Below are 15307 nucleotides of genomic sequence, written 5' to 3' on the forward strand. Positions count from 1 at the left end.
CTGGGTCTAACGCCCCTACAGCTAACAGCAAGATAGATCACATTTATCACAGTGACACACATGTGCCAGGGAGAGACACAGTTTCTCAGTTGTTCCACTTTCTACCTGGCTAGTACGCAGAGGAGAAAAGGGAGGTTGGCTGCAGAGAGTTTGGAAATAAGCTACTACCCATTTTGAGCAAAAGAAGAGATGGCGCCTCTGGCCTGGAGAAGGAAAAAGTTGGAAAAAAACCCCTACAGTTAAGTACTTAATTTACTTTTACTCTCCCACAGAATGCCTGTGCTGTACTAACAGTTTACATACAAGGGCATAACACAAGCGAATTGCACATCTGCCCCACCTGCAACCCATGCTGGCAGGTCACAAGCCAGCAAATCCACAGCTGTAACAACCCAGCACTAAACCCAAGCTGATGCACCCTCCTCTGCACCACCTGGGATTTCAACACCATTTAACACAGATGCAGAGTTCGGTAACTGGTGCACATCTGCCAGCTTAGAGCTCCTGCTCAGAAGAACGCCCATAGGAGGATTTACTGCAAAAAAGAAAAGAGAATGAACTGTAATAACAGTCATTATCCCCTGCTAGACAAGGCTTGAGCTACTTTGTTCTCTGCCCTGCCCCAACAGCAAGGCAGGAGCAAATTCCCTTTTCCCTGTGCTGGCTCTGCAGCTATAGACAAGCCACACTACAAAAATACTTCCAGTAAATCCTGATGAAGGCATCAAGCCCCAATTACACTAAAGTTTCATTTTTCTTTTCTTTTTGCTCTACACAGCAAATTCCAACCCCCCTACAGATCCATGACCTAATTCAGTCTCAAAGGATCCAGTAGAAGCACACAGAGAAAAACCAACGAACAAGCTGGAATTATGGCACTGTATCTTTCACACAGGACTTAAGCCATTTCATCCTCGATATGTCATTGTTGCTCCCGACAGCCCTCGGCATGTGATTTGTGGCACGCAGCAATGACACAGGGCACGACTGTTGCAAGTGTTGTAGCAACAACTTCACAAATTCTTGTTAAGAGAGCTCAAGGCAGCACGACATTTGCGGAGAGCAGGATTAAGTTGCTTTTATGTGATGCTCCAGAAGGCTTATGAGCTCTTGACAATTGTTAGTAAAAGAGTGACTTTTTTCTCCCTAGGAACAGATTCTTAAGGAATAAAGTGTGTTATCTACTTGTATGAAAACCAGTCGAGCAGAAATGTCGCTGACATTACAGAATTCACGATAAAGGAGATAGTAATGGGAAGCAGATGTGAATCATTTTATTATTCACAAGGCCAATCAAGTGGGTATATTTGTCTGGAGAAGAAGGGGGAACATCTCTCAAAACTATTCTGCTGACTTGACTTCACGTCTGCTGGTGGAACTCACAAAGTCTTCAATGGTTTAAAGACAGCTGTAGGAACATCTGGGCCTTCAGATCTCATGGAGATGTCTATGCTTGATAGCAGGACACAAAAGTGATTCTCTGTACACCCTTCTATTACAGGAAGTATCCAATTAAAATTTTTCAGCTTACTCTGCAGCACATTCAATTTCAGACAAAAACAGACTCTGAAAACATGTTTTTTATATTTATTGTAAGAATCCCTTTCCTGCACTGCCCACTTTCCTGACAGCCTCCGGGACTGCAGACTTGATGTTCCTTGTGAAAGAAAGCAACTTATTGCCTTCACTAAAGATACAATACACAGGAAAATTAACATCTAGGTATTATGAAGTGAGATGTTGACAGAATTTGTGCATCTCCAACAGCTTCAAAAGCCCCTTTAACTTTATTGTCTTTGACACTTTTTTCAGCAAAACTCCCTTGATATCTAAAGCCATTTCTTCATCTCACAGAACAGCTCATTGACCTCATGTACTGGGAAGGGCTCTTCTTAACCATGGACCACTTTGATACCTTTCCACTCACTGGGAACAGTCTATTTAAAGCTAGTTCATAGAAAAGAATCAAACAATCACTGAGCTGACAGAGCAAGGGTATATCTAGCTTATGCACTTCACATTAAACAGTAATTGAAGTAGATTCAAATATTTAAAATAAAAAATTCAGACAATTCTATCAAATGAAATAGAAGCACACCAGCTGAAGGAGTTACCCACTGACGAGGTCATCAACACACACAATCCCTCTGCATTACATGCAAAATGCACCAATTTAAGCATCTGAAAGAAAAAGCATACCAGATCAAACACCGATGGAAGACAAGGAATCTTCCACTTGGGTCATTTTTTTGCTGACACAGGTGATAAGCAGTGACACTGCTGATGCCCTATCAACTTCAATAACATCTCACCACCTCAGCCTCAGAAGTCATGACCCGGCCTCCCCAGACACTCCACAGAAGTGAAAGGTTGTAGAGGAAAATTGCTTCCTTTCCAGTAACAGTCATTTGTTACACTAACAAATTATAAAAAAGCTCTAAGGGATAACGCTAAACTGGTAGAAAATAGGTGTGTCAAATTGGGCCAGTATGTTCTGAATTTCCCACATCCCTCCCCTTTTTACATCTGACTCCCCACTTAAAACCTTAAAGTTCTTCCAAGAGTGTAGTGTGAGGCATACTTTATTATTATTGCGGGCACATATTAATCTTTATATAAAAACAAGAAGGCAGTAAAAGACACTTTAACTACAAGCATAATCAACTCTCTAGTAGACGTGAAGCAAGTGAAATGCGTCACAGCCTTCAGAGCCAACACACACTGACAGGTATTAAGGCAGAGAGAAGCACTGTGGTTCTTAATTAAACTAGCTGAAAGTTTCAGCTGGATTATTTCACCTGATAATTTTAAATTGATTTCTGAATGCGCAAGTTGTTTTACCTACAATCTCCCTACTGAAAGGGTTGTATGGATATTAAATAGATTTCTATAGAAATCATATGGGGCAGCAATGAAATAACTACGCAGCCTTATAGAATTTGTCTACATGTTAGAAGTTTAGCTATGTTTTTCATACAGTACTCTAAGCACCACGAAACAGTTTACGAACCCTACAGAAAAGATCTTACTATTTGAACTGGTTTTCCCCCTACAAAGGACAGAACCTTGTGAGAAAGCCCGTCCCGGGGGTCCGTGCCAGACCACCTACCGGCCTCTCACCGCCTGCCAGGAGCTGCAGGACGCCAAGTGGGCCAGTGGGTTTCTCTGCCCAGATGAACTGTTTGTGTCCCGGCAAGGGCAACGAGTTCAGCCCCAGGACAAAGGAGCATTTCATTTCTCCTGCTTTACTGTTCCACTTCTGTGTCTGCCTGGGAGTCTCTGTTGTTAAAAGCAAATGATTAATTGGGCACTGGGGAGCTGTCAGTATTATTTTTTTTTAACCAATGGACTTCTCTCAACTCAGACACTAAGCGCTTAAAGATTTTTGAGGATTTTTCTTTAGATTTTATGTTCCTAAGTGCATGGTTTGTTTTGGTGGGGTTTTTTTGTTTAGTTTGGTTTTTTTAAGGATTCTTTATCAGAATTAGTACTTAACAAAGCAAATGAAAAGACAGTGAGCCCTTGCAACATGTTAACAAGAAGGCTACAGCCAAGTCCAGCTCCCTAATCCAAAATAATTATTTTCACTTCTGTAGAGAAACTGTAAAACTAGGACCCGCAGCACAAATGACCATAACAGCAGTGCAGCTGCAATGTAGACTGCGCAGCTTACACCATCAAGGGGCTGTTTCAGCACTGAAAGAACCATCAAAATCTGTTTGAACGTGGCCTGTCTTGGGGGACAGGGAGGCACAAGCTTCACCACACAGACTCCTGGTTACCAAACCTCTGTGTGCTGCTATTAATAAAAACTAATCAACATCCAGGTCAGCCCCAGTTGCCTTTTCCCCCACCATGGCCTGGCATAAAAGAGCTTCAAACAGACTCAAGGACTAAGTATGCATTGCAGTGAAAAAAGTCTTTACTGTGCTCTCCTTCGAATCTGGCTTAAGCTACAAGCTCTCCAGGATAGAAACAGATGCTTCTTGTACACAGGGGCTGTGTTTGGAAGTGCCACTGGAATTCATCATCACTATGGGTAACAGAGCCTTTTCAAATGTCCCTTTAGCCCTAAGCCAGGAACAGTAAAGTACAACCAAAAGCACAGAAGTGAAGTTCTCTGCACACAGAAATCAATGAGAATTTTGTCCTTGACTTCACTGGAGCCAGGCTTTCATCCAATGGATTTGTACTTTAGGTTTCCCGTGGTGAATAAATAGAAACGAAAAGCTGAAGTCCTGGCACCAGTCTTATGAGTCAGACAATCAAGTATGTGCAGTATGCACTTCTTCAGAAGAATCAGGCTTTTAGGGCATCAGTGTCTAGATATACGACCATGTGAAATTGTTAAGCTAGACAACATGACTTCTTTAGCGGGAGCAACAACCTCCTGCATGTTTTTTCATCGACAGGAAGCCAGTGGGGTTATCGGTCTCTAAGAAGTTTTGCAGATCCAGAGCTGCTCTGGGAAGCACACAGAGCTGGTCGGTCTGCCAGGGAAAGAGGGCTGTGAAAAGAACATTGTCAAAGCCAAGACAACCCTCATCAAAAGCTATGATGTTAACACAACAGTCCATGAAATGAGGTTTTGCTGTTTTATAACCCAAAGCAGTATTCAGTCCTAACTGAGAATTTTTCCCCATAACCCAGCTGAAAGATTCTGGCCTCTGTAGGTACTTACACCACTTTATTGAAAAGAGTAAAAGGTATTTCCACAATAATTTTTCCAATTGTTAATAATTATCATGCTTTATAAATGTGTTTGTCACATCAGAATTACTATTCACATTCACTAACTCTGAGTTGTTTGGTGCTATGTTGTAATTTTCCATTAGACACATCTGAGTAAAAAAAAAATCAAAGACTAAGTAAGGCTAATACTACAACATATCTCTTAAAACCTTTTATGGTGCTCCTTTTATTGTTTGGTCTGTCCTTTATCTGTTAACATATCAGAGAAGTTACAGCATTCCTATTATGCATAGACATATGTGGCTTTTTTCTTTTTTAAACACACCTATAGTATGTTTTTTTGTCTATGTATACCTGCACATATGTGCCAACCATCCCAGTTTTGGGTATCCAGAGTCACTGACCATTTTGGAAAAAAAAAATGGAGTAAATGGAAAACCATTAACAAAGTGCAGAGCTTGCACATTTCTAGGATCTGTAAAACCAGAGACATTCTAATTGCCTTTCATAGCTTATAATCTTGTCATGGGCAAAATAACGCCCGTCTGCTTTGTAAGCAGGATGGAGAGATACCATTAAAACCAGGTTATACTGACATCCAGCAGTTGCAATGGCAGAGTTTCTCTTTTCTCTCTCATATTCCCTTGTTGTGGTTTCTTAGGAGCATTCCTGAACCGTGAACTCGTTGATTCTTCCAGACTGGAGCAGGGAAGCCGGTCCCAGCGCACAGCACTCCCCCCTCCATGTGGACAGACAGAGTTCAGCTGGTTCGCATGTGGAACCTGAACTCCAGAGAACGGCCAACGCTAGAAGCGGCTGCTGATACTATCACCGCAGGATGCTAGCTGCACATTTTCATGTAAAGACATCAACACTTAAGAGCTCTCTACTAACCATCCCAACAGCTGCTTTTCTGTCTTTGTTGACGCAGATAGCCCAGAGTGAGATATACGGGTGCCTGTGCCCTTCTCCTTCCATCAGGCTGCTTAAATATCCATTTAATCATGCTCACTGTTTTTCTCTTTAATCCAAATGATGATTTCAAGCAGCTCAGTCAGCTGCATGTACGACTTTTTGAGGGAAAGCTATGTCTACACACAGTTCGGAAGATGCTCCCTAACCAGACTGAGGGCTGAGCATCCACTGAACAGTGTGGAGACCAGGGTGGCTCAGACTGATGATCCACTGACAGACCACAAGCTTCAGCTCTTGATTCGCTCTGGATACATTGACATGGTGTCCAGCAGACAGGCAGGAGTTTGTTCTACCTCTGTTCAGCTCCAGACAGCCACAAGCCCCTTTGAACCTCACATTGTATAGCTTTTGCAGGTACGTACATTTGCCCAAGTTAATAAGGTCTGCAGAGAGGTGGCATTTACTAGTTCAGGCACAGTGCCTCGTGTCTTTCAGTCAGTGCAGTGCATGTGGTAAACAAGCTCATGCTTGCCTACAAAAGACCATGTAGGCATCGTCTTAAATGCTCTCCAGAACTGCAACCCAGGTCCTCATTTCCCTTAGGCACTCTTGGTAATTTTAAGTTACTATTGTTTGTTTTGAAATTGCTATGGTGGTTACCTAGGCAGGTGTCTGATTCAGCTGATTTATTTTAAAACTATTAGCCCAAGGCAACATTATCTTCCCATCCAGAAATAGTAAGTGTCTGTAAATTGTGCTTACCAAGCTATAAGGTACCTCCTGCACTTCTCCCAGACCTCCCAGGCTCTCGGGGAGATGCAGCATCTGCCAAGGCCATGGGCAGCAGTGGCTGTTCTGATGGAGCTGCGGATGCTGAGGATTTGCTTCTTCCTGAAGAGATTTTGGTTAAATATTAGAAGACTAAGAAAACTCCCCACCTTCAACAGGGCAGGGAAAGAAAACAAGATGGAAAAATTGTGGGCCGAGATAAAAAAAAAAACCAAACAGGGAGATCACTTACCAACTACAGCCATAGGCAAAATAGATATTTTTTGAAGAGAAATTTAATGTGTTACTCATTCACTGATCTGAGTGTTCACAGGGCTGTTTGCTCACGCTTTTTTCCTCATCACCACTGCCTGTGTGGCGTTTTTCCCCCTTTTTAAAATACATTTTTCACAGGAGTGCTGTGCTTGCAGTGAGGCTGGAGCCATATTCAGCATGGGCAGCCCTGGCTGCTCCACACAGAGGCCCCTGCAGCCTCCACGCTGCCAAAACCTTCCTTGCCACCTACACCCAGGACACACTTCCACAAACTTTATTAAAGGTGTGAGGCTTTTTTTTTTTTTTCAAACAGATTAGTCTTCATCCCTGAAGCACAACTGTTCTGAACGAATGCAAATGCCCACAAAGCCTCCTCATTAAAAAGGTGGGAGAACATCCATGCTGCAGACCAGACACTTGAGCAGAACATCCAGAGCCTCATCTAGTTTTCTGCTGAATTGGGCTTTTGCTGAAGTTTGTAGCCAGCATCCTCTATTACATAGAAACACCAACTGTCTGCTCTGACACAAAGGAAATTAGGACGTGCCGTTTCCTGCAAGAATCTACGGATACCTTACAACATCCCGTCCCAAATGGCAACAAATATGATGAATAACGCAGCGTTCATTTTCCACACCGAGCAAGCTGCGGCAGCCGGTGAGTCAGCAGCCTGGGACGTCCCTAGCTGTCGTTCAAGCAGCACATGCTAACACAAGTTACGCTACTATTTAAGGTCATTTCTAGCTTCTGCGTGGCCCTCGGCCAAATCATGTTCGCAGGGATTTCGCCGACTCCTCCTCTGTGAAGTTTTCCCCTCAAACGCATCCGCGGTCTCTTCCTCCGCACATCCCCAGGCTGAGGTGGCTCCGTCCTCCTCTGCCACCTCCGCACAGGGATCCTGGGACAACACGGGACATCTTTCCCTCAAAACTGCAGCTGGAGCTTCGCTTCCTGGGCTGTGAAGTCAGGGAAATCACTCACAAATGCAGCTGGGGCTCCAGTCAGACCATAAATGGGGAGCTTTGGGCCTTGTTATGAGGTTACGTTTAGCATTTAAACAATTGTTTTCATGTGATTGTGCATCCGGTAATGAGTTTACGGCACATGCCTTTCCGAACAGCGCAATCTCTTGTGCCTCCATAAATCACACAGACTTTCTGAGTAATCCTGCCTGGGCAAATTTACTAGTTCTGACCCAGGGATACTGTCCGGATGCTCATGATTGAAGGTTTCCCTCAAGATCAAATAAGAATAACTCACTGCATTGCAGGGAAACACATCTGAAGACATGGGAGAATATTTCCCACCCTTCTTTTACAAGGGTAGATGAAAATGAAATTTTAACATCAGCCTTGGTCCCATCTTTCTTGCTGAGCACACTTTGTCAGCAGTTCAGTGTTACCTCAGTTGCTGACAATATTACAGTGCAAAACCAAGCAAACAACTTGAAATACTTAAAAATCGCTATAGGAAGAGTGGAAAACTTTAGCTGAGAAAGACATTAACAGTACAGGATTCAGATTTGCTTAACCTTCATTTATTACTCTTCTCTCACATAGGAAGACTACAGAAATTAACAAGTTAGAGATTAAGGCACTAGCTCCAAAAGTGTATTCAACATTTCTTCCACCCACCAGAAATCTTGCACGATTTCAGGTGATGCTCCGTCCTCCCATGCTACTCCTTCTCCTGGAAAACTCCAACATCAATCTTACCTTACAGAAGTGTCACAAAACAAAATGTTCTCAAGATTCAGAGGTGCTGCTTTGAGATCAGACCCAGTATGATTTAAACCTTGATTTCAGAACATGAAAAACCAGCAAACATTTAAGCAAGCTGGAAAAAGTCACTTTAAATACCACTTCTGTCTCATTTATACTTTTCCAACTCTATTAATGTCAACACTTCATTTACCCCTAATCTATTCACCTCTCTAGCTGCAGCTGGGGTGAGAACCTTCACATTTAGAGTAAAAATCTTCAAAGAACTAGGTAAATAAAGACAGGTTCTTGACCCTACACCCAGCCATTTGGGATTACTGAGAAATGCAAATACTTCATTAGTTATCACAGTAACAAGGACTTTTCTCGTAAGGTTTTACAGGGAGAAGCCAGTATCTTGAACATCACTAAGATATTAAAAAAGACTAGGAGAGAGGCAGAGTCTGAAGAACATCCAGTGCTTAGTTCTGGACTGAAACAAGATGCTTATCTACAGAACACTCTCCTAGAGAAACCAAGGTAAGTGAATCCCACCTGAGACAAAATCCAGAACAGGCAGCACTACCCTCTTCATCTCAAAGTCAACAGCCAAAGCCATTTAAGGTGAAGGAGACTTAGGACCAAGACCCAGCTCTGTTGGATCTGTAACAAAGATGGGAACCCTTGAGTCAAAGCTCCCACAGCAGTCACTAATTACCAGCTGGCAGTCTCTCAGCTTCTCCTCATGAACTTACTCTTTGTGTCACTAGCTAAATATTTCTTGGATCAAGGACAGGAAGCCGTTCCCATAATTTGTTTCATATCCTATATCAAGTGGAGCATTTGGAATGGAAGAGCAACTCACCCCAGATGAGCTGCTGGAGGAGACTGTATCCAAGTCTTTGAGCCAGGCAGGACAATTTACTGAAGAGCTACCAGATGGAACAGGGACCACTTCTACCTGAATTTTTTTCCCAACAGGTCAAAGCATCCTCTAAGTCCAGCTGGTGAATCAGACACACAAGCCAGAGAAGGCAACATCTACACTGTGCAAATTAATAGAGCTTAGCTGTGAAAGAGCTGCCAGCTTCATTAGTGTTGTCATGGATTAAAAATTTAACTATATACATAATTTAACCATATCCAGATTCTAAGAAATATCCATCTAGTAGACATTTTTATTTATTTCACATGAGAATGAGAGTGTGAAAAATGTGTCCTTGATGCCATCCAAGACACAGCAGATAAAGAGGGAACAGACAAGCTCTATCTTAAAGCCATATGGTGACACAAAAGAGTGTCACTCCTCATAACTAGAAAAGTATAGTTAACTTCAAAGGTTTTTGTCTGGGTGCCTCCTCAGAAGCAACAAAGCAACACTAAAAGCTGGCGTATATCAATACACTAGCTGGATTTGTACAAAGTTTATTTCTTAATAAGATGTTGATTCTTTTGTAAATTAAGAACATGGTTTGTTGTGCAATCTCCTTTTACAGGCCACTCAAACATCAAATGCAGAAAATGAAATAGTGGCTTGCTTACCGAGAAGAGGAGTTCCTCTTTAATTTAGAAGAAAGTTGTTTTGTCTAAGGGTTAGGAGTTTTTTGTTTGTCCCAACATACAAATGTGCCAAGAACATACAAATAAAACACACACAGTATGTACTTCAGAAAAATAAAAAGCCAAGATAATAGTTGTCCTAAGTTCAAATCAAAAGTGATTATTTTTCAACTAATTATGTCACTCAAACTAGTCCCACACTTGCCAACCACCAATCCTACTAAAAAAAAAAAGCTGCACAGACTGATGTTTGCTTCCACAGGGAAGAAAAATGAATAAAAACTAAGAACAGGCACTTTCCCTAGTGTCAGCCACCCATCCTTATTTAATTGATAAGACAGCTTTATGTTTCAAGTATTCATAGCAATACCGACTTACTCAGAACCTGCTACTGTTTTTTCTCTCTGTACCACAAAAGTTTATAATGAGGCATATACAGCTAGCTGCCTTCAGCAGTTAGATGCAGTGGACCACATCATTTATAATATAAAGCACAAGAATCTGCAAATTGTGTAAAAGGGCTCAGCAAAACATCTTGAGGGACAGTGAAAACTAGTTGAGTTTCCTGTCAGCTTCTATTATAGTTGAACTGAAAGGCTGACAAAAAGAAAAATTGGTGTATTCTGGAGAAAACGTTGGCTCTGCAAAACAGAACAAGTTGCAAAACAAGCCTTATGGAAACCTTAGTGACACTGGAGGCAGCTTCTGGTTGGGAAAATGGATAGAACAGATCTGCACAGCACTTACCACCTGCTCATGCTGCGACACTTGGTGTAATTAGTCAGAACAAGTTAATGGAGGAAATGGAGCAAAGACATGTAGGAAAACATGCATTTCAGGAAACAGAAAGACAAAGTGACTTTTATCACTCATAAATTAAACTCTGAGCCCAAGTGGTACAGCAGCATGCACATTAAGCCAGATTTATGTTCTCACAAAAATGGAAAAAAAATTACTTCCAGTAAACTTTTGCTTTAAAAGGGCTAGTTATCAAAGTCGCTTTGGGGAAGATGAAGCAAAAGCTGCCCATACCATGGCTTGCAGCGCAGCTTTTCAGATGCCCGAGGTCTCTCTGGTGTTGGTTCATACCCGTACAATGGCTCCATTCAAACTCAAAACCAGAACTCATCTTTATTCTTATTCATTGCTGATACCATTCAAGAGCTCACAGACCATTTACATGTGTAGTGACTATAATAATGCATTTGTTTTGGTATGAAGGGGCCAAACATAAAACTTGTCTCAGGTAAGATTTTTCTTGTTTAAATCCACAGATTTTTAGAAGGGATTACGTTAGTTCGTCTTCCCCCATATTGTCCCTTCTGGTTGCTAATCCTTCTCCAAATCTTGCTTTTGCACAAGAATGAAAGCACACTGATGCTCTGGCATGCCTACTCACCACAGTCTCTTCTGCTAAATGGGATGTTCTTGGTTATTAAAACAAGAAAATTCTTGCCTTAATAATTCGCCCCCATTTCCACTGTTAGTCATTTTTGCACATGCAACTTTCCAGCAAGGGATACACAATCCATCCCAATTTTAATTGGATCCATATATTCAAAAAGAGCATCTTGCACCCCAAACCATGCTTCAGACCCGATTTTTTTTGACTCCTAGAAAAAACACCTGCTCCTTCTTTCTTCTCCTTACAGCCTATTTTCCCCTAGTTCACTCCCTCTTTTCAAGCTTGCATTTTATAAGCAAAACTCTAAGCAGAAAACCTCAATTAATTTTGACTTCTTTTCTGCGAGATACTTGACAGTTTTTCCTGTTTCATAATAATGGTGATAAAACCAACAATACTGTTGCAACACTCAAAAATTATTCTGCAAAATACCTCAAAACTCACAGCTATTTAAAAGTAATCAGCCCAATGTAATTCTCCGAAATGTTCTGCTGATTTGTAGCACAGACTCTGGCCCATTTTTCCATATGAGGCAGACAGGAATGATTTGCAGTGGCAATATACGTCACGGCAAATTTCTCAGAGTCCTACTCAGTTCTAAAGTCCGGCCAACAAGAAGATGCTTAACACATGAGAGCATTGGGGCTAAACTAAGTCAGTGTGGATCTGTGTAGGACAGCAGTGAGGACACAAATGTCACCGACACCTCAACTCCTCTGGGAGCACAAGGGGGTTGTTGGAAGGAGGGTAACCCATGTCTGCCATCCACTTCCAAACCAATAACATGAGGAAATCACAATACATATGAAGAAGCACTAGTCACAATATTCCTTATACCTTACATGTGCTCTGTAGCATATTCTGGAACTTGCAGCAACATCAGAATATTTCATCACAAAAGCTAACAGAAAAAAAGTCCATTTTATAAAAAAGGTAAAACTTCAAACAGATTTTTTTCATGCCATAAGGGGATGAAATATAAACATTCTCATTCTATTCAGAAAATGAAATATAAACCCCAAGAAATGGCTAAGAAATTAGTGCCCCTTGCACTCCCAAGAATTGTGCTAAAGCAGATTCAAGTTGCTGTTCAAAGTGCCACATCCCACAAAAGCACCTTAATCACTAAGTTGTCTGTCAGAACTGCATCACTTTTAGAGAAGCAGCTGAACACAGGTTTTGATGACCTGGTCACCTTCCTAAGCAGGACTCAGTTACCAGAGTGAACCTCTGTAAAATGAGGATGATTTGAATGTGACTCCATCCACCTCACAACAGGCACCCAAGACACTGCCCTTCCTCTGGCTTTAACCTGATCCACTCAGGGAGTGAGAACTCTTCCAAGATAAATTAAATCAAAACAGCTCAATTTCCAAGAACACGTTTGGAAATCAAATGGCACCAAGCTTTTTAAAATTCCCAGTAATCCACACAGTCTTTTTCTGTTAAAAATGAAGTTGAGCACGCAGCTTGTTAGAGGAGTCCTGACAGCGTTTGCAGATTTGATGTAAAACCTGAGCACATGCGCTTCCCACAAACACCATCAGCTGGGGATGAGCGGGAATTTAAGATGTTGCTGCCAATAGGAAGAAACAATCAAGCTAAACGAACCACTTGGCAAATCCCATTTCAGGAGGCCAAAAAAGAACTGTGGCCATTTTCACATCTGAAGATTAACAGAAGCCCTATTTTTCTCATAATTTTTTGTTTGTTTTTTGGAGGTGGTTTGGTGTTTGGGGTTTTTTTTGTTTGTTTGTTTAAGGTTTGTGTGTGTTTTTAAAACACTTCAGTAAGAATCAAGAGCCAGCTGCTGGAATACAGTTGTTCTTTCCTCTGGAGGTCCTCACCGTGTGCCTGCACCAAGGGCAGCTGTCACACCAATAATGCAGATCAGAAATCTATTTGGGGACACCAAAAAGTAATTGTTGCAAGCTTCACATCTGAAGACTATCAGGCTGCTTTTATTATTGTTTCAGGTTTATTTTATTTTAGTGTCTAAAAGAACTAAGCCTCATTTGTTAAATAATAAATATATAAAATTGATTAAAGCCTTTGTGAAAGAGTTCATTAGCAAAACAATAAAAAAAGACAGACATCAACAAGCAATCAAAAGCCATTTGTACAGCATCTTCCCCTGGGAATTTTGTGCTCCTAATTGCTATTTTATATTGATCATTGTTTTTCTTCACTAGCAGGAAAAGCAATAAGAGTCTCATCTCTTATTCAAGAGCGAAGTTGATCCAAATGTCTAAACCAGCTACAAGCTCTGACACAGAATGCAATGTGATTTGGTTTATTTTCTTAATTTTTCATTAAAAGAGGTAACTTGAAACCACAATATTTTTCGCTCCCTGGATTTCGAGTGTCTCCCCAGGAGAGATTTGTAAACAAACAAGTTCAGACTGTAGTTGATTGCAGTATAGAAGAAATGAATGCTTCAATGCATCGTCATCTGCTGCAAAACAAACTGCTGAAAATATAAACAAATCCATATTCACCCTTTGGGCTTCACCAGATAGAGCTCAGCAAATCTCAGCTCTCTGCCATTAATACTCTATTAGCAAACACTTCTAGGCAGACGTTATCAGACAAGGTTCAGGTTTTAGGCTTTGATCCTTATCACAACCAAACTAAGTCCAACGTAGGTGCTTTTACCAGATGACTTATTTAGAAGATCCACAGCTTCAACATACTAAGTTACAAAATATGCTGACAGATGGTCAAGTATTACCTCTTCCCAAATCTCACCCATCGCTAATGTTGCTTGTTTTCTGCAACTTCTTGTAAGGACAACCTGCAGTGACAATCAAAGGCACAATTTTGCCTGGCCAACTCTGCACCACACTCACAGAGCCCCCACTGGGCAAACCACAGTCTCCTTGCCTTTCTCAAAAGGCCACAGCAGATACTCTTTGCAGACTTGTAAGGAAGAGAGGGGAACTCCATCAGCACAAAGTATTTTTCTTATTTTTCAGCTATTTCCCCATAACAGTTAATCAAGGACCCTGAGGAACAGGCTCTGAGGCAGGTGAAGTTGCAGGTGGCAACTGATTTGGGGAGAACTGGCTGTACCTCTGGGTTTGGATGGGGATGAACTGGAGGAACAGAGAACATAAGAACTCAGTGTTCAGCACCGTCTCCTCTGTAGCTGAACAGTTAGAATAAGAAAGCAACAATCGATCCTGGCTCACAAAGGCAGCTTTCAAGGAAAGCAGCTCTTCCCCTACAGCTCACTTGCCCTCTGAGCAGACAGGCAAGAAACCACAACTTCCCTGCCAAACCCAAAAACCTAAGTGTTGCTAAATAGGAGAGACTTTTTCCTAAGAAACTCAGAGGGTAATGAACTTCTTCTTAGAGTCTTCCACCTGCTTGCAACAGATGGTGAAACCTTTGAGTTGTCTGGTTTTCAGCTTGCTCCATAACTATGTTTGGTGACAAAGCGATGGGCAGGCAGCAGCTCCCCGTTGCCTTGTCCTGCCTGCTGTGCTTGGGGTAAAATAATCCAAGAAGAGCCAAGAAATCCAGTCAGGGAGACCAGGGTGTCACTGTCACCTGCTTTCCAGAGCAATCACCTGAAAGTCAGGAACCATCAGGTTTCTCTTCAGCTTTGCTGTGCCGCACTGACTTTTTGCTACAATTACATTTCCTGCAATTGTGTTCAGGCTTTTCTGCCTTTAGTCCTATCTGGATGTTAAGCAATTCCCCGCCACTTCAGGAAAAATTAGTCAGGAGTTTCTGGAAGTGCTCAGCATTATTATAACTGTAATTAATTTGTACACAATGCACAATTTCAGCCGTGAAGTTACTTTTCCAAGGAACACTCTGAGGTGTTTGCTTTAACAACACTAATCCCTGCAAAAGCAATCAACTATCTGCAGCGATCCTGTTCCCTCCTGAATTATTTTTCTGCTAAAGACATTACTGTCTTGCAGGAAATCGTTACCTTCCAAGCATACACTACCCACCTCATACTTTTCAGTCACATTGGTAT

This window comes from Caloenas nicobarica, chromosome 19, assembly GCF_036013445.1.
Source record: "Caloenas nicobarica isolate bCalNic1 chromosome 19, bCalNic1.hap1, whole genome shotgun sequence".
In the NCBI taxonomy this organism is placed as follows: domain Eukaryota; kingdom Metazoa; phylum Chordata; class Aves; order Columbiformes; family Columbidae; genus Caloenas; species Caloenas nicobarica.